We start from the raw sequence: 20,099 nt of genomic DNA, 5'->3' as shown, positions 1-20,099 counted from the left end.
AAAAAACATGAGTCTGGAACTCTAGGTAGGGCACAAGAGTGAATACATATATTGGGAGACACCTTGAGATAGTAAACTTATATCATTTTTTGCAGCCACTCAACATCTGGGACCCCTGTTATGTTTAGAAATTTCCTTACATTACAAATATGAGTGGAAGTCAGATTATCACCTTCCGATAATAAAGCTGGAAATACCAGATTCTTGCTTTCCCAGCCTTCCTTATAGCTACTGATTTTGCTAATCAGATATACCCATTCCAGACTTCAATCTAGAAAGTCAAAATTCAGAGGAGTTGGGATTAAGTGAAATTTATCCTGTTAAGGGTAGTAGCATTAGAAAGAGCCATGTCAACTTTCCAGAAGCCCTTCAGAGTGAGTAGGATAAGGGATATCAAATTTTAGTGAGGAACACTGGCAAGAAGCTAAGAAAAATATACAAAAATGATTCTACTACCTATTATCTTTACTTTTTTTAAGTTGTAAAAAAATTTTAAAAATACTCCAAGAAAAAAAATATCTGCTATGTTGAGGTCACATTGCAACTTATATGATTTATTTTATGAGGACTGAATCAGATACTATATTAGTAAAAATAAACAATGAAACTAAAGCCATCTTAATAAAAAAATGTTTTAATAGCGTAACAAATAAGAGAAAAAATAATTATTTAAATATGAAGATGGAAGATGTCTAAAACAGAACAGAAATGTATAGAAAAAATTTCAATTAAACTAAAATTATGGTGTGACTGGCTAACTGATAATTCAAATAGGTACTTGAATACATAAAGGACTTAAAAATATGTACTGGTACAATCTAATTAATAGAAAAGGAATGTTTTAGTTAATACTCAAAATAAAGACATTTGTAAAAAGCGCTTTCCCATTTATACTATCTTTCTAAAGTACAAAACTTATAATGAAAAATACGTATGTAGATCAGTCATACACGTTCATGTGCTGCAAAAGGTCAGCTGTAACCAACATTACATTAATAGTAGAAGACTCAGGCTTAATCTTCTTTCTAAATTATCAAGAAACTAACAGTTATAATAAATATCTTTCTAATCATGAAAACTGTAGAGGATTTAGGTTAGAAATTCAGCAAAAAAGGTTTTATTCAATCTATACATACTAGTATACTTTTAGTAAGGTTGGGGGGGCATTAAGGCGGAACCAGCAATATATAACTTTTAATATCATGTTACTAAAATAATCAACACAATAACTATTGGCTAAGGAGATTTAGCGAAAGCAAATTTAGGAGAACTCATTTTCTAAGCAGTTATCCTGATAAGCAACACTTGACAAGAGAATAAAGAAAAGTTTTCTCAATCTTTTAAGATTTTAAGCTAAAGATGGCATTTGTGTAATCTACTGGGAACAAGGTAAATTCAATAGGAATTTACTGATGCATTCTTAAGTAAACAATGGAACTGTGTTGAGGAGAATCAAATATTGTTAAAATATACTACCAAGAAGTTTATTTTGGAAATAAGCAAATGGCTGGTGAGGGAAATTATGTACTTTGAGGAGATAATTCTGTTATTGTTTTTTTTTGTGTGGTACGCCAGCCTCTCACTGTTGTGGCCTCTCCCGCTGCGGAGCACAGGCTCTGGACGCGCAGGCTCAGCGGCCATGGCTCACGGGCCCAGCTGCTCCGCGGCATGTGGGATCTTCCCGGACCGGGGCACGAACCCGTGTCCCCTGCATTGGCAGGCGGACTCTCAACCACTGAGCCACTAGGGAAGCCCTATATAACATTCTTGAAATGACAAAATTGTAGAAAAGATTAGTAGTTGCCAGGGGTTAAGGTAGGGAAGGAGAGAAGAGGTTGTGACTCTAAAAAGGCAACATGAGGGATCCCTGTGGGATGGAAATTTTCTCTATCTTGATGGTGTCAATATTCTGGTGGTGATATTGTGTTATAGTTTTACAAGACATTACCATTGGGGGAAACTAGGTGAAGGGTACCCAGGATTGTACCTGCATTATTTCTTTGCATTATTTCTCACAACAGCATATGAATATACAATGATCTCAAAATTAAAACTTTAATTTTAAAAAATGGAAAAAGCAACACACTGGCTTAACCCATACCAATGAATCTAAAAGTTTTGGAAAATGAGGACCAAAGAGATAAAACTCCAAGAAGATCATGCAGCTAGTGGCAGAGGTAAGACATCTAACTGGGTCTTTGCTCCCTTTTTAACACAAGAATGCTCCATCTCTGCTTCAGGACTAAATCCCAGTGAAAATATCTATTTTAAATAGTCAGAGGACTTCCCTGGTGGTGCAGGGGTTGGAAATACGCCTGCCAATGCAGGGGACACAGGTTCAAGCCCTGATCCGGAAGATCCCACATGCCACAGAGCAACTAAGCCCGAGCACCACAACTACTGAGCCTGCGCTCTAGAAGTCTGCAAGCCACAACTACTGAAGCCTGGGTGCCACAATTATTGGAAGCCCACACACCTAGAGCCTGGGCTCTGCAACAAGAGTAGTCACTGCAATGAGAAGCCCGCACACCGCAACCAAGAGTAGCCCCCAATTGCCACAAGTAGAGAATGCCCACGCACAGCAACGAACACCCAACACAGCCAAATATAAATTTTAAAAAATTGTTTTAAAAAGTCAGAATATTTGCCCTGTAAAGAATTACACTTAAAAAATAACCATTTAATGAATTTCATTCTTTCATGTATTCAACAAAAATATATTTGAGTGTTTACATGATACAGACATTGCACTAGGCTCTGGATATATAATAACATAGAACACAGATGCAATTTTGAAGAAATACTATAGAAAATGTATTGATACTAGGTGTTGAGGGAACATATAAGAGGAACTCAGTTTTCAAATTTGTGGGTTTGGAAGGCTTCTTAACATACAAATGTCCTGAATTGGAAGTAAAAGGAAGACAGCAGGAAGGAATTCTCAGTCTTCATCTTACTGGACCTACCAGGAAATCATTCCCTCTTCATTAAATGACTTTTTTTTCACTTAGATTCTAGAACACCGCATCCTCATGGATTTTATCCTACATCATTCCTCCTCAGTCTAAACTTTCCCTGGTTCTTCCTCATCTCCCTATCCTCTTAGAGTGTACCAGGGCTCAGGTTTTAGTATCCTCTGATCTGTCCTTTAGAGATCTCATTAGTTTCATGGCTTTTAAATACTATCACTATGCCAATGACTCCCACATTTATATATGGAGATCACACCTCTCCTGAACTTCAGATTTGTTCGTATATTTAAACAGACATACCTACCTAGCAGTCTAATGGGCCTCTCAAACTTAATATGACCAAAATGAACTTCAGATCTTTCTCTCAAACTATATTCCATCCAGGGCCTTCCCCCTCCTATCCTTCCAGTGGCTCACACCAACTCCTTGACTTCACTGTTTGTCTTATGCTGCACATCTAATCCATCAGCATCTCCTGTTGGCTCTACCTTCCAAATAAACCCAGAATCCCACCATTCCCTACCACCTCCACCTCTACCTCCTAGTTAAAAAAGTAAGTCTGATCATATCACTTCTCAGAAGTCCTCAGTGGCTCCTGATTATACTGGGGAAAAGCTCTATGAATGGTTTATAAGCCCTTCTACAATCTGCCAATCACCTATTACCCTATTCCTATTACCTCTCTACCTCACTTTTTCCTTTCTGTCAAACTCCGTACTAGCTGGTCCATCTACCTAAACCACTCTCCCTGCTCCCGCACTGCCCCCATATCTGCATGGCTACTTCCCTTTCTTCCTTCTAGTCTTTCCTGAAATATCAATTTCTCAATGAACACTTAACTTGACCACCTTATTTAAAATTGCAACTCTCGTGCTTGCTTGGGCAGCACATACACTAACATTAGAACAATACAGAGGACATTAGCATGGCCCCTGCACAAGGATGACACACAAATTCATAAAGTGTTACATATTTTTGAGAGAAAATTTTAAAGTAAATGTGGCAAAATATTAACAACATTTGATTCTGGGTTGACGACATATGGGAGTCCTTTGCACAATTCTTGGGACCTTCTAATAAGTCTTAAGTTGTTTGAGAATAAAAGTTAAAATTTTGTAAAACAAAAAAACAGAAAAAAATTGAACTCCCTTTTATATCTCCCCTGTTCTACTTTTTCTTTCTTGATAACATTCATCAACTTGTAAAAACTATAAAATTACATATTTATTATGGGTTTTGTTTATTGTCTCTCCCCACTAAGGCATAAGTTTTGTAAGAGCAGACATTTCTGTCTGTTTTGTTTCCTAGTGTATTCCATGCACCTAGAGCAGTACCTGGCACTATACACCCAATATTATTTGTTATATTAAAACTTCAAAGGACGGGGACCATGATTAGACAGTCTAGAGGTAGAATAGTTCCTAGAGATGAAAAAGTATAAGGTGGGACCACTGGAGTACATGGCTGAACCAGTGTGGAAATAAAGTTGACAGGAGATATGGCAGTTGAGGAACTAAGAAACTGACATGTTGCATCAGCTGGGCTGTACATTCGAATGTAGAAGTCAGAATGTAGGTAGACAGAAAGACTGTAAGCCAAGTTCAAGTTATAGCAGGGAAAATGGGGACACAGTTTGAAAAGTGATTAAGATTAGACAGGGTAGTTTATTGTATATGGATGAAGGCCCCACGTTAGGATATTAGGGTATTAGAATACCATAGAAAGTTCTAAGCTAGAAACGAGGCCTACTATAGAAAATTCTTCCTAATACATAGTAACAATCAAATCTTCTGTTCAACTTAAAAACAATTTCAGGGCTTCCCTGGTGGCGTGGTGGTTGAGAGTCCGCCTGCCTATGCAGGGGACACGGCTCGTGCCCCGCTCCGGGAAGATCCCACATGCTGCGGAGCAGCTGGGCCGGTGAGCCATGGCCACTGAGCCTGCGCGTCCGGAGCCTGTGCTCCGCAACGGGAGAGGCCACAACAGTGAGAGACCCGTGTACCGCAAAAAAAAAACCCCCAAAAAACAATTTCAGTTAATATAGATAATTCAGTTTTATAAATTCATCCTAGTCAAACAAAAATTGTTAGTGGAAATGATCCTAATTACTATGGCAACTTAGCTACATGGACACAAGTAAATGTTGTAAAAATAAAATATCTTAAATCTTGGGTGACCTATGACAAAAGATTTGATTACTCACTCCTTCTCTTCTTCCATCCACTGATAATAGGAAGCAGCTGTTCAGAGGTGAGGGAGGAGGACTAGAATCTAGTAACCCCAGTAAATACCCTTCCCAAGTTAAGTAAGTACAGAGGTAACCAAGTATTAACACAAGTAATTCCAAGTTCCTTATTGGAAATACAAATTTAGCTTGAATAAATTGCTAGTTCCCACAAATGGTGAATATGGAGGTCTACTGGACACCTCTACATGGATCCAAAAACCACAAGTTACCGAACCAAACTTGGGTCCACATGCTGACATGCAGTAAAGCCAATATACTGACACCAGGTTGTGATGAAGGAAAGCATGGCATTTACTGTAGGACATCAAGCAAGTAGTCCAGGGCAACTAGTGCTCAAAACACCTGAAATCCCCATGGGTTTAAGCAAAGCATTTTTAAAGGCACACTGACAGAGGGGCATCCCAGGGCATGTGATCAGCTCATGTACAATTCTCTGATTGGTTGACGATGAAGTAACAGGGCCATGTCACAGGGGTTAACATTATCAATCCTTAGGCACCTATAGGCCTGGGGCTATGTACTCATGGTCATCAAGTAGTTAATTTCTCCCATTTGCTCAGGAAACATGTATCAGATACTATTATATAGATACTTCATAGAGGAGCTAAAGGAGAGGATATGGGGGAGCAGTCTGTCCCAGGAAGGCCCCATAGGGTCCTGCTCAGTTACACACAGACTAACAACAACAACAGTTTGATTATGAGCTTAAAAAGGTAGTCAATGAAGATGACTCTTACCTACTCAAATATCTTCAGCGATTACACACAAAATCATATACTCAGTCTTAGAAACTATTCAGATTTGATCGGGACTTGTAAATTTCATATCTAAACATACTTCATGCTTACATAACAGTATACATTCAGCTTACATGTTTTATCTGATATAGCTATGGAAGGTCAGTCAGTAAGCTACAAACTAAATTTGATAAATTAAAATCACATTTTGTTACTAAAATTAAATATTCTAAAACGATAAAAGATCAATTTCAGTAAACTATAAAATTATATAATGTTTTAGAAATCACTAATGTGGCTTTAAAAAAACTGCCATATCTAATGTCTAATTATTTTAAAAGCAAGGACAGGCAGGTGGGGGATGGAATGAATTGGGAGACTGGGATTGACATATGTACACTAATATGTAAAAAATAGATAACTAATAAGAACCTGCTGGAGAGGGCAGACAACAAAAGCAAGAAAAACTACAATTCTGCAGCCTGTGGAAGGAAAACCACATTCACAGAAAGATAGACAAAATAAACAGGCAGGGGACTTTGTACCAGATGAAGGAACAAGATAAAACCATAGAAAAACAACTAAATGAAATAGAGATAGGCAACCTTCCAGAAAAAGAGTTCAGAATAATGATAGTGAGGATGATCCAGGACCTCAGACAAAGAATGGAGGCAAAGATCAAGAAGATGCTAGAAATGTTTAACAAAGACCTAGAAGGATTAAAGAACAAACACCTAGAAGAATTAAAGAACAAACAAACAGAGATGAACAATAAAATAACTGAAATGAAAACTACACTAGAAGGAATCAATAGCAGAATATCTGAGGCAGAAGAACAGATAAGTGACCTGGAAGACAGAAAGGTGGAATTCACTGTTGCGGAACAGAATAATGGAAAAAGAATGAAAAGAAATGAAGACAGCCTAAGAGACCTCTAGAACAACACTAAACGGAAAAACATTCGCATTATAGGGGTCCCAGAAGAAGAGAGAGAGAAAGGACCAGAGAAAATATGTGAACAGATTATAGTCAAAAACTTCCCTAACATGGGAAAGGAAATAGCCACCCAGGTCCAAGAAGTGCAGAGAGTCCCAGGCAGGATAAACCCAAGGAGAAACACACCGAGACACACAGTAATCAAACTGACAAAAATTAAAGACAAAGAAAAATTACTGAAAGCAACAAGGGAAAAATGACAACATACAAGGGGACTCCCATAAGGTAACAACTGATTACTCAGCAGAAACTCAACAAGCCAGAAGGGAGTGGCATGATATATTTAAAGTGATGAAAGGGAAGAATCTACAACCAAGATTACTCTACCCAGCAAGGATCTCATTCAGATTCGATGGAGAAATCAAAAGCTTTACAGACGATCAAAAGCTAAGAGAATTCAGCACCACCAAACCAGCTCTACGAAAAATGATAAAAGAACTTCTCTAAGTGGGAAACACAAAAGAAGAAAAGGACCTACAAAAACAAACCAATAACAAGAAAATGGTAATAGGAACATACATATCTCAAGTGAACACGGAACATTCTCCAGGATAGATCACATCTTGGGTCACAAATCAAGCCTTGGTAAATTTAAGAAAATTGAAATTATGTCAAGCATCTTTTCCGACCACAACACTATGAGATTAGAAATCAAAAAGATGGAAAAAGATGGAAAAAACACAAACACATGGAGGTTAAACAATACGTTACTAAATAACCAAGAGATCACTGAAGAAATGAAAGAGGAAATCAAAAAATACCTAGAGACAAATTACAATGAAAACGCGATGATCCAAAAACTATGGGATGCAGCAAAAGCAGTTCTAAGAGGGAAGTTTATAGCAATGAAAGGCTACCTCAAGAAACAATAAAAATCTCAAACAAATAATATAAACTTACACCTAAAGGAACTAGAGAAAGAAGAACAAACAAAACCCAAAGTAAGTAGAAGGAAAGAAATCATAAAGATCAGAGCAGAAATAAATGAAATAGAAACAAAAAAACCAATAGCAAAGATAAATAAAACTAAAAGCTGGTTCTTTGAGAAGAGAAACAAAATTGATAAACCTTTAGCCAGACTCATCAAGAAAAAGAGGGATAGGACTCAAAACAATAAAACTAGAAATGAAAAAGGAGAAGTTACAACAGAGACCGCAGAAATACAAAGCATCATATAAGACTACTACAAGCAACTCTATGCCAATAAAATGGAGAACCTGGAAGAAATGGACAAATTCTTAAAAAGGTATAACCTTCCAAGACTGAACCAGGAGGAAGTAGAAAATATGAACAGACCAATCACAAGGAATGAAATTCAAACTGTGATTAAACATCTTCCAACAGAGGGAGTTTCAAGATGGCAGAAGAGTAAGGCTTGGAGATCACCTTCCTCCCCCAAAATACATCAGAAATACATCTACTGTGGAACAACTCCTACAGAACACCTACTGAACACTGATATAGACCTCAGACCTCCCAAAAGGCAAGAAACTCCCCACGTACCTGGGTAGGGCAAAAGAAAAAAAAAAAGAGACAAAAGAATAGGGAAGGGACCTGCACCAATGGGAGGGAGCTGTGAAGGAGGAAAGGTTTCCACACACTAGGAAGCCCCTTCATGGGCGGAGACTGCAGGAGGGTGGAGGGGGGAAGCTTCAGAGCCATGGAGGAGAGCGCAACAGGGGTGTGGAGGGCAAAGCGGAGTGATTCCCACACAGAGGATCAGTGCTGACCAGCACTCACCAACCCAAGAGGCTTGTATGCTCACCCACCAGGGCGGGCGGGGGCTGGGAGCTGAGGCTCTGGCTTCGGAGGTCAGATCCCAGGGAGAAGACTGAGCTTGGCTACATGAACACAGCCTGAAGGGGGCCAGTGCACCAGAGCTACCCGGGAGGGAGTCCGGGAAAAGGTTTAGAACTGCCGAAGAGGCAAGAGACTTTTTCCTGCCTCTTTGTTTCCTGGTGTGCGAGGAGAGGGGATTAAGAGCGCTGCTTAAAGGAGCTCCAGAGATGGGCAAGAGCCGCAGCTATCAGCACGGACCCCAGAGATGGGCATGAGACGCTAAGGCTGCTGCAGCCGCCACCAAGGAGCACCTGCAAGCACAGGTCACTATCCACACCTCTACCACCACTCCCGGGAGCCTACGCAGCCCACCACCGCCAGGGTCCCGTGATGCAGGGACAACTTCCCCGGGAGAACACAGGGCATGCCTCAGGCTGGTGCAACACCACGCCAGCCTCTGCTGACGCAGGCTCGACCAGAAATCCGTACCTCTCCCTCCCACCGGCCTGAGTGAGCCAGAGCCTCTGAATCAGCTGCTCCTTTAACCCCATCCTGTCTGAGCAAAGAACAGATGACCTCAGGCGACCTACACGCAGAGGCGGGGCCAAATTCAAAGCTGAACCCCGGGAGCTGTGCGAACAAAGAAGAGAAAGGGAAATCTCTCCCAGCAGCCTCCGAAGCAGCGGATTAAATCTCCACAATCAACTTGATGAATCCTGCATCTGTGGAATACCTGAATAGACAACGAATCATCCCAAATTGAGGAGGTGGACTTTGGGAGCAACGATATATATATTTATTTCCCTTTTTCTCTTTTTATGAGTGTGTATGTGTATGACTCTGTGTGTGATATTGTCTGTATAGCTTTGCTTCTACCATTTGCCCTGGGTTCTGTCTGTCCTTTTTTGTTTGTTTGTTTGGGTTTTTTTAAGTATAGTTTTTAGCATTTGTTATTGGTGGATTTGGTTTTTGGTTTGGTTGCTCTCTTCTTTCTTTCTTTCTTTTTTTAATTACTTAAAAAATTTTTAATCATTTTTTTTCTTTTTAATTTTAACTTTATTTTACTTTATTTTATTTCATTTTATTTTATCTTCCTCTTTCTTTCTTTCTTTTTTCCCTTTTATTCTCAGCTGTGTGGAGGACAGGGTCTTGGTGCTCCAGCCAGGCGTCAGGGCTGTGCCTGAGGTAGGTAAGCCAAATTCAGGACACTGGTCCACAAGAGACCTCCCAGCTCCACGTAATATCAAGCGATGAAAATCTCCCAGAGATCTCTATCTCAATGCCAAGACCCAGCTCCACTCAACGACCAGCAAGCTACAGTGCAGGACACCCTATGTCAAACAAATAGCAAGAAAGGAACACAACCCCATCCATTAGCAGAGCGGCTGCCTAAAATCATAATAAGGCCACAGACACCACAAAACACACCACCACACATGGAGCTGCCCACCAGAAAGACAAGGTCCAGCCTCATCCAGCAGAACACAGGCACTAGTGCCCTCCACCAGGAAGCCTACACAATCCACTGAACCAACCTTAGCCACTAGGGACAGACACCAAAAAGCACAGGAACTATGAACCTGCAGCCTGCGAAAAGGAAACCCCAAACACAGTAAGTTAAGCAAAATGAGAAGACAGAGAAACACACAGCAGATGAAGGAGCAAGGAAAAAACCCACCAGACCTAACAAGTGAAGAGGAATTAGGCAGTCTACCTGAAAAAGAATTCAGAATAATGATAGTAAAGATGATCCAAAATCTTGGAAATAGAATGGAGAAAATACAAGAAACGTTTAACAAGGACCTAGAAAAACTAAAGAGAAAACAAACAGTGATGAACAAAACAATGAATGAAATTAAACATTCTCTAGAAGGGATCAATAGCAGAATAACTGAGGCAGAAGAACGGGTAAGTGACCTGGAAGATAAAATAGTGGAAATAACTACTGCAGAGCAGAATAAAGAAAAAAGAATGAAAAGAATTGAGGACATTCTCAGAGACCTCTGGGACAACATTAAATGCACCAACATTTGAATTATAGGGGTCCCAGAAGAAAAAGAGAAAAAGAAAGGGACTGAGAAAATATTTGAAGAAATTATAGTTGAAAACTTCTCTAATATGGGAAAGGAAATAGTTAATCAAGTCCAGGAAGCACAGAGAGTCCCATACAGGATAAATCCAAGGAGAAACACGCTAAGACATATTAATCAAACTATCAAAAACTAAATACAAAGAAAAAATATTAAAAGCAGCAAGGGAAAAACAACAAATGGCACACAAGGGAATCCCTATAAGGTTAACAGCTGATCTTTCAGCAGAAACGCTGCAAGCCAGAAGGGAGTGGCAGGACATATTTAAAGTGATGAAAGGGAGAAACCTACAACCAAGATTACTCTACCCAGCAAGGATCTCATTCAGATTTGACGGGGAAATTAAAATCTTTACAGACAAGCAAAAGCTAAGAGAATTAAGCACCAACAAACCAGCTTTACAACAAATGCTAAAGGCACTTCTCTAGGCAGGAAACACAAGAGAAGGAAAAGACCTACAATAACAAACCCAAAACAATTAAGAAAATGGTAATAGGAACATACATATCGATAATTACCTTAAATGTAAATGGATTAAATGCTCCAAGCAAAAGACATTGACTGGCTGAATGGATAGAAAAACAAAACCCGTATATATGCTGTCTACAAGAGACCACCTCAGACCTAGGGACACATACAGCCTGAAAGTGAGGGGGTGCAAAATGATATTCCATGCAAATGGAAACCAAAAGAAAGCTGGAGTAGCAATTCTCACATCAGACAAAATAGACTTTAAAACAAAGACTATTACAAGAGACAAAAAAGGACACTACATAATGATATAGGGATCAATCCAAGAAGAAGATATAACAATTGTAAATATTTATGCATACAACATAGGATCACCTCAATACATAAGGCAAATACCAACAACCACAGAACGGGAAACTGACAGTAACACAATCATAGTAGGGGACTTTTAACATCCCACTTTCACCAATGGACAGATCATCCAAAATGAAAATAAATAAGGAAACACAAACTTTAAATGATACATTAAACAAGATGGACTTAATTGATATTTATAAGACATTCCATCCAAAAATAACAGAATACACATTCTTCTCGAGTGTTCATGAAACATTCTCCAGGATAGATCATATCTTGGGTCACAAATCAAGCTTTGGGTAAATTTAAGAAAATTGAAATCATATCAAGTATCTTTTCCAAGCACAACACTATAAGACTAGATATCAATTACAGGAAAAAATCTGTAAAAAATACAAACACATGGAGGCTAAACAATACACTATTTAATAACCAAGAGATCACTGAAGAAATCAAAGAGGAAATCAAAAAATACCTAGAAACAAATGATAATGAAAACAGGACGACCCAAAACCTATGGGATGCAGCAAAAGCAGTTCTAAGAGGGAAGTTAATAGCAATATAATCCTACCTTAAAAAACAAGGAACATCTCAAACAAACAACCTAACCTTACACCTAAAGCAATTAGAGAAAGAAGAACCAAAAAACCCCAAAGTTAGCAGAAGGAAAAAAATCATAAAGATCAGATTAGAAATAAATGAAAAGGAAATTAAGGAAACGATAGCAAAGTTCAATAAAACTAAAAGCTGGTTCTTTGAGAAGATAAACAAAATGATAAACCATTAGCCAGACTCATCAAGAAAAAAAGGGAGAAGACTCAAATCAATAGAATTAGAAATGAAAAAGAAGTAACAACTGACACTGCAGAAATACAAAGGTTCATGAGAGATTACTATAAGCAACTCTATGCCAATAAAATGGACAACCTGGAAAAAATGGACAAATTCTTAGAAATGCACAACCTTCTGAGACTGAACCAGGAAGAAATAGAAAATAGGAACAGACCAATCACAAGCACTGAAACTGAAACTGTGATTAAAAATCTTCCAACAAACAAAAGCCCAGGACCAGATGGCTTCACAGTGAATTCTATCAAACACTTAGAGAAGAACTAACACCTATCCTTCTCAAACTCTTCCAAAAGATAGCAGAGGGAGGAATACTCCCAAACTCATTCTACGAGGCCACCATCACCCTGATACCAAAACGAGACAAAGACATCACAAAGAAAGAAAACTACAGGCCAATAACACTGATGAACACAGATGCAAAAATCTTCAACAAAATATTAGCAAACAGAATCCAAAAGCACGTTACAAGGACGATACACCATGATCAAGTGGGGTTTATCCCAGGAATGCACGGTTTCTTCAATATACGCAAATCAATCAATGTGATACACCATATTAACAAATTGAAGGAGAAAAACCATATGACCATCTCAACAGATGCAGAAAAAGCTTTCGACAAAATTCAACACCCATTTATGATAAAAACCCTCCAGAAAGTAGGCATAGAGGGAACTTTCCTCAACATAATAAAGGCCATATATGACAAACCCACAGCCAACATCATCCTCAATGGTGAAAAACTGAAACCACTTCCACTAAGATCAGGAACAAGACAAGGTTGCCCACTCTCACCACTATTATTCAACATCGTTTTGGAAGTTTTAGCCACAGCTATCAGAGAAGAAAAGGAAATAAAAGGAATCCAAATCGGAAAAGAAGAAGTAAAGCTGTCACTGTCTGCAGATGACATGATACTATACATAGAAAATCCTAAAGATGCTACCAGAAAACTACCAGAGCTAATCAATGAATTTGGTAAAGTAGCAGGATACAAAAGTAATGCACAGAAATCTCTTGCATTCCTATACACTAATGATGAAAAATATGAAAGTGAAATTAAGAAAACACTCCCATTTACCACTGTAACAAAAAGAATAAAATATCTAGGAATAAACCTACCTAAGGAAACAAAAGACCTATATGCAGAAAATTATAAGACACTGATGAAAGAAATTAAAGATGATACAAATAGATGGAGAGATATACCACGTTCTTGGATTGGAAGAATCAACATTGTGAAAATGACTCTACTACCCAAAGCAATCTACAGATTCAATGCAATCCCTATCAAACTACCACTGGCATTTTTCACAGAACTAGAACAAAAAATTTCACATTTGTCTGGAAACACAAAAGACCCCGAATAGCCAAAGCAATCTTGAGAAAGAAAAACGGACCTGGAGGAATCAGGCTCCCTGACTTCAGACTATACTACAAAGCTATGGGAAGCAAAACAATATGGTACTGGCACAAAAACAAAAATATAGAGCAATGGAACCAGATAGAAAGCACAGAGATAAACACATGCATCTATGGTCATCTAATCTATGACAAAGTAGGCAAAGATATATGATGGAGAAAAGACAGTCTCTTCAATAAGTGGTGCTGGGAAAACTGGACAGGTACATGTAAAAGAATGAAATTAGAACACTCCCTAACACCATACACAAAAATAAGCTGAAAATGGATTAAACACCTAAATGTAAGGCCAGAAACTATCAAACTCTTAGAGAAAAACATAGGCAGAACACTCTATGACATAAATCACAGCAAGATCCTTTTTGACCCACCTCCTAGAGAAATGGAAATAAAAATAAACAAATGGGACCTAATGAAACTTCAAAGCTTTTGCATAGCAAAGTAAAACATAAACAAGGCCAAAAGACAACCCTCAGAATGGGAGAAAGTATTTGCATATGAAGCAACTGACAAAGGATTAATCTCCAAAATTTATAAGCAGCTCATGCAGCTCAATAACAAGAAACAAACAACCCAATCCAAAAATGGGCAGAAGACCTAAATAGACATTTCTCCAAAGAAGACATACAGACTGCCAACAAACACATGAAAGAATGCTCAACATCATTAATTATTAGAGAAATGCAAATCAAAATGACAATGAGATATCATCTCACATAAGTTAGAATGGCCATCATCAAAAAATCTAGAAACAATAAATGCTGGAGACGGTGTGCAGAAAAGGGAACACTCTTGCACTGCTGGTGGGAATGTGAATTGGTACAGCCACTATGGAGAACAGTATGGAGGTTCCTTAAAAAACTACAAATAGAACTACCATATGACCCAGCAATCCCACTACTGGGCATATACCCTGAGAAAACCATAATTCAAAAAGACTCATGTACCAAAATGTTCATTGCAGCTCTATTTACAAAAGCCCGGAGATGGAAACAACTTAAGTGTCCATCATCGGATGAATGGATAAAGAAGATGTGGCACATATATACAACGGAGTATTACTCAGCCATAAAAAGAAACGAAACTGAGCTATTTGTAATGAGGTGGATAGACCTACAGTCTGTCATACAGAGTGAAGTAAGTCAGAAAGAGAAAGACAAATACCGTATGCTAACACATATATATGGAATTTAAGGGAAAAAATATGTCATGAAAAACCTAGGGGTAAGACAGGAATAAAGACACAGACCTACTAGAGAATGGACTTGAGGATATGGGGAGGGGGAAGGGTAAGCTGTGACAAAGCGAGAGAGAGGCATGGACATATATACACTACCAAACGTAAGGTAGATAGCTAGTGGGAAGCAGCAGCATAGAACAGGGAGATCAGCTCCCTGCTTTGTGACCACCTGGAGGGGTGGGATAGGGAGGGTGGGAGGGAGGAAGACGCAAGAGATATGGGAACATATGTATAACTGATTCACTTTGTCATAAAGCAGAAACTAACACACCATTGTAAAGCAATTATACTCCAATAAAGATGTAAAAAAAAAAAAAAAAATTGGATTAGAGACCTAAATGTAAGACCAGACACTATAAAACTCTTAGAGGAAAACATAGGAAGAACACTCTTTGACATAAATCACAGCAAGACCTTTTTTGACCCACCTCCTAGAGTAATGGAAATAAAAACAAAAGTAAACTAATGGGACCTAATGAAACTTAAAAACTTTTGCAAAGCAAAGGAAACTACAAACAAGACAAAAAGACAACCCTCAGAATGGGAGAAAATATTTGCAAACGAATCAACAGACAAAGGATTAATCTCCAAAATATATAAACAGCTCATGCAGCTCAATATTAAAAAAACAAACAACTCAATCCTAAAATGGGCAGAAGACCTAAATAGACATTTCTCCGAAGAAGACATAGAGATGGCCAAGAAGCACATGAAAACCTGCTCAACATCACTAATTATTAGAGAAATGCAAATCAAAACTACAGTGAGGTATCACCTCACACCAGGTGAATGGGCATCATCAGAAAATCTACCAACAACAAATGCTGGAGAGGGTTTGGAGAATTGGGAACCCTCTTGCACTGTTGGTGGGAATGTAAATGGATACAGCCACTATGGAGCACAATATGGAGGTTCTTTAAAAAACTATAAATAGAATTACCATATGACCCAGCAATCGCAGTACTGGGCATATACCCATAGAAAACCATAATTCAAAAAGACACATGCACCCCAATGTTCATTGCAGCACTGTTTACAATAGCCAGGTCATGGAAGCAACCTAAATGCCCATCGACAGACAAATGGATAAAGAAGATGTGGTACATATATACAATGGAATATTACTCAGCCATAGAAAGGAATGAAATTGGGTCATTTGTAGAGACGTGGATGGATCTAGAGACTGTCATACAGAGTGAAGTAAGTCAGAAAGAGAAAAACAAATATCGTATATTAACGCATATATGTGGAACCTAGAAAAATGGTACAGATGAACCGGTTTGCAGGGAGAAACAGAGACACAGATGTAGAGAACAAACGTATGGACACCAAAGGGGCAAAGTGGCGGGGTGGGGGTGGTAGTGGTGGGATGAATTGGGAGATTGGGATTGACATATATACACTAATATGTATAAAATACATAACTAATAAGAACGTGCTGTATGTAAAATAAATAAAATTAAATTAAAAAAAAAAGAATCTGCTGTATAGCACAGGGAACTCCACTTTGCTGTGCAGTAGAAACTAACACAACATTGTTAAACAACTATACCTCGATTAAAAAATAAATAAATAAAAGGGAAAAAATAAAGAAGAAAAAAAGCAAGGACCCTAGAGTCTTTCATTCTACAGGCAACTGTTTTTAGAATAATGATAAAATAACTCCCACTTATTGACTGATCTCTTTCTGTGAGGCAGAACACTGGGAAATTTTAGGAAATCTCCTGTAATTCCCAAAACAACTCAGAAAGATAAGTATCATTATCCTCACATTAAGGACAAGAAAATTGAGGTTCAAAGATATTAAATAAGTTATCACCAGTTAGTAACGTAAAAGTCTGAATTTTTGCTATTATGCAACACTGCCTCTTAAAATCACTCATTCAACAACTAATTATTGAGTATCTATTACGTACTAGGCATATAATAGGTATCACAGAGAGTACCAGGTAAACAAAGATGAATTTGTGTCATTGTAGCCTACCTTCCAGCTAAATCTAAGATGAAAATAAGAGTTATAAACAAATAATTGCAACACAAGGCAATAAGCACACATGAAAGAAGTATGCATAAGAATACCACACATAAGTGGGAGTGTTGAATCCTCTAAGGTAGCAAGCAATCAAAGAAGGCTTCAGTTAGGAGAAAAAATGCTTGGAACATAGTACACCTTATTTAAATATCTGATGTAACTCTTAAATTGAAACTTGAAGGAAGAATGGAATTTGCCGGTGGAGAATAAAGATAAGGATATTCTAGGGAGAAAGAAGCCATACTTCCAATACCACAGTTTCAGAAAATACTAAGCAGTTTAGTATAGCTAAAAAATAAGATGCTTTGTGATAAATGGTAAAGAAGTAAAAACAGGTCAGGTCAGGGAGGTTCTCATATGCCATGCTAAAAAGAGTTTGGACTTTAGTCTGTAAGAAATTGGGAGCCTTTTCCAGAGTTTAACCAAGTTGCTACTTTACAAAGATTACCTTGTCAAATTTGGAAGAATGGACAACCTTTTCGAAGGCTACCACAAATAGTCCAGGTAGTACAATTTATAATCTCTTTAGCTTCAGACTCCTACATCTAATTACCTACCTGACATTTTGAAAATCTCAAAGTGTTGGGCTGCACCTGGCAGGCCTACAAGGTCTGCACTTGCCCAGCTTTAAGACCGAAGAAAGAGCCTGGAGTCAGCAACAGAGGCATCAGTGGTTTAATGGATGGGGGAGTTTACATGTCTGAAGCAGGGTCCTGGAGCAATAGTCTACAGTGCAAGGTGGGCAGGACAAGGTGGCAGTAATCGCTCCCAGGGGTTAGGGGAGATTACCAGTTATAGGGGAATTGATGCAGGTGGGGGCATTAGCTACCAAGGAAACCAGTCCCACTACTGGCGCGCCCCTCACTGCCCCTTTGATAAGAACAATCACTAGCTGGGGCCTGAGGGAAATACTCACAGGAAGGTCAGTCAGGTGAGTTGAGTGTAGGTGAAGCATGCAGGGATGGAGCAGGGGACGTACAGAGAGCAAGAGAACAACCATCTTAAGTGGCCTGACCATACTTCTAGTGGCCTGACCATACATACACACTTCTAGCCTAAATGTCCAAAACCAAGGTCTTGATTTCTCTATCAAATTGTGTGCTCCGTGACCAAATCTCTCAGTAACAGTGCAACCCTGCAAGTTACTCAAACCAGCAACCTGAGTTCATTCTTGATTTCTGCTTCTTAACCACCAAATTACATCCACTTATTATTAATTATTCCCCCAATATATCTCAAATCTATTCAGTTCTTTCCAGTTCCATTGCCATCACCAACCCCAAGCCATCAGTGCTCAACTGGAATACTGCAGTAGTTCCCAACTGGACTCTCCTACATTTTCCTTAATATCAATTCGTTTCCTTTAAGCACTTAACTGCGATTGGCAATTATTTTCATCTGTTTACTCCCTCCTATTAGAATGCCTTCATAATGTCAAGGACCACAAATGTCCTGTATAACACTGTTTTACTTCAGTACTCTAGCATCAGCCAGGTCAACAGAAACAATATTAACAAAACCCTTTTTATTCTGGTTGAAAGTGATGTGTTTTAAAAGTAATTTGTCTTAATTAATGTTCCATTATAGAACCAAAGAATTATACTTTACAAACTTGAAATTTCTGTACATAGGAATGAGATTTATCGGAGATTAATATATTGAAAAAGTTACTTATTCTACTAAAAATAAAACAAACAAACAAAACCCAACATACACTTACTAAGTACCAGGCACTATTTCAGGTGTTTTACATATATTAAGTCATTTAAGCCTCATAATGGCCTATGACTTCTTTTATCTCAATTTTACAGATAAGGAAACAAAGACACCTGATAAAGTAATCTGCCTATGGTCACTCAAGTAGTACAAGGCAGAAAGCACAATTAAGCCTAGGCAGCCTGGATCCCATCCTCTTGACCATTATCTAATACCTCTCATAGTAGATGGTTAATATTTCTTGACCAAATAAACAACTGAGATAGAGAGGAAAGGAGAAGAGAAGAGGAATAGATTTAGGGGATATGATGAATTTGAAGTACTCTGAAAAGGCTATGAGGTACAGTGGAATAAGTTGTTATAAATAGAGATAAGAATCCAGAAGTCAACAGGTCCTACAGAAAGCCACCTACAAAATGTTAGTCTCTGTATAAAAAGTGATTATATAATTTTTTTGTTTTTTTTTTGCGGTATGCGGGCCTCTCATTGTTGTGGCCTCTCCCGTTGCGCAGCACAGGCTCCAGACGCGCAGGCTCAGCGGCCATGGCTCACAGGCCCAGCCTCTCTGCGGCATGTGGGATCCTCCTGGACCAGGGCACGAACCCGTGTCCCCTGCATCGGCAGGCGGACTCTCAACCACTGCGCCACCAGGGAAGCCCTAAAACATGATTATATAATTTAAAAAATTAGATGTGCTCTTAAACTGTCACCATTTACCTTCAACTCTGTAATAAAAACATGTTTTAACAAAGCACAGAATGCCTCATTGAACACTGACCGTACTAAGAAAAATTCTGTATTGCCTTTAAGTAGTATTTCATATCTATATAAAGTTAAATTTGTATTTTGTTAAAATATAAAAGTGCAGATATTGGGACTTCCCTGGTGGTGCAGTGGTTAAGACTCCGCGCTTCCACTGCAGGGGGCGCGGGTTTAATCCCTGGTTGGGGAACTAAATCTGGCAAGCTACGTGAAGCAGCCAAAAAATTTAAAAAATAAAAGTGCAGATGTTTGTTTTGTTTTGTTTCTTTCAGATGTTTCTTTTGTTTTCTTTTGGTTCTTTCAGATGTTTGTTTTTAATTTGACAAAATGACACCAAAATACAAGAAAATGTGACAAGGGACAAGACAATGTCTAAAAAAGTGGAAGCACACCACACATGCCAGATATCAAAACATACTATCAAGTTA

The 20,099-nt window shown here is 38.5% G+C and overlaps 1 protein-coding gene and 1 non-coding gene across 4 annotated transcripts in view; one reads left to right on the top strand and one right to left on the bottom strand.

Annotated features, from left to right (window-relative positions):
- Positions 1-20,099, bottom strand: part of ZRANB3 (zinc finger RANBP2-type containing 3) — a 297,735-nt gene that overhangs the window by 272,698 nt on the left and 4,938 nt on the right. The window lies entirely within an intron of this gene.
- On the top strand, positions 3,843-3,949 carry LOC113605432 (U6 spliceosomal RNA). The gene has a single exon (XR_003427213.1). It is a non-coding gene; the product is annotated as a U6 spliceosomal RNA (small nuclear RNA).

The sequence above is a fragment of the Aethalodelphis obliquidens genome, unplaced genomic scaffold (genome assembly GCF_003676395.1).
Source record: "Aethalodelphis obliquidens isolate GAN/ISIS:26980383/991018 unplaced genomic scaffold, ASM367639v1 scaffold2, whole genome shotgun sequence".
NCBI classification, from domain to species: domain Eukaryota; kingdom Metazoa; phylum Chordata; class Mammalia; order Artiodactyla; family Delphinidae; genus Aethalodelphis; species Aethalodelphis obliquidens.
This window is presented reverse-complemented; position numbering and strand designations above follow the sequence as displayed.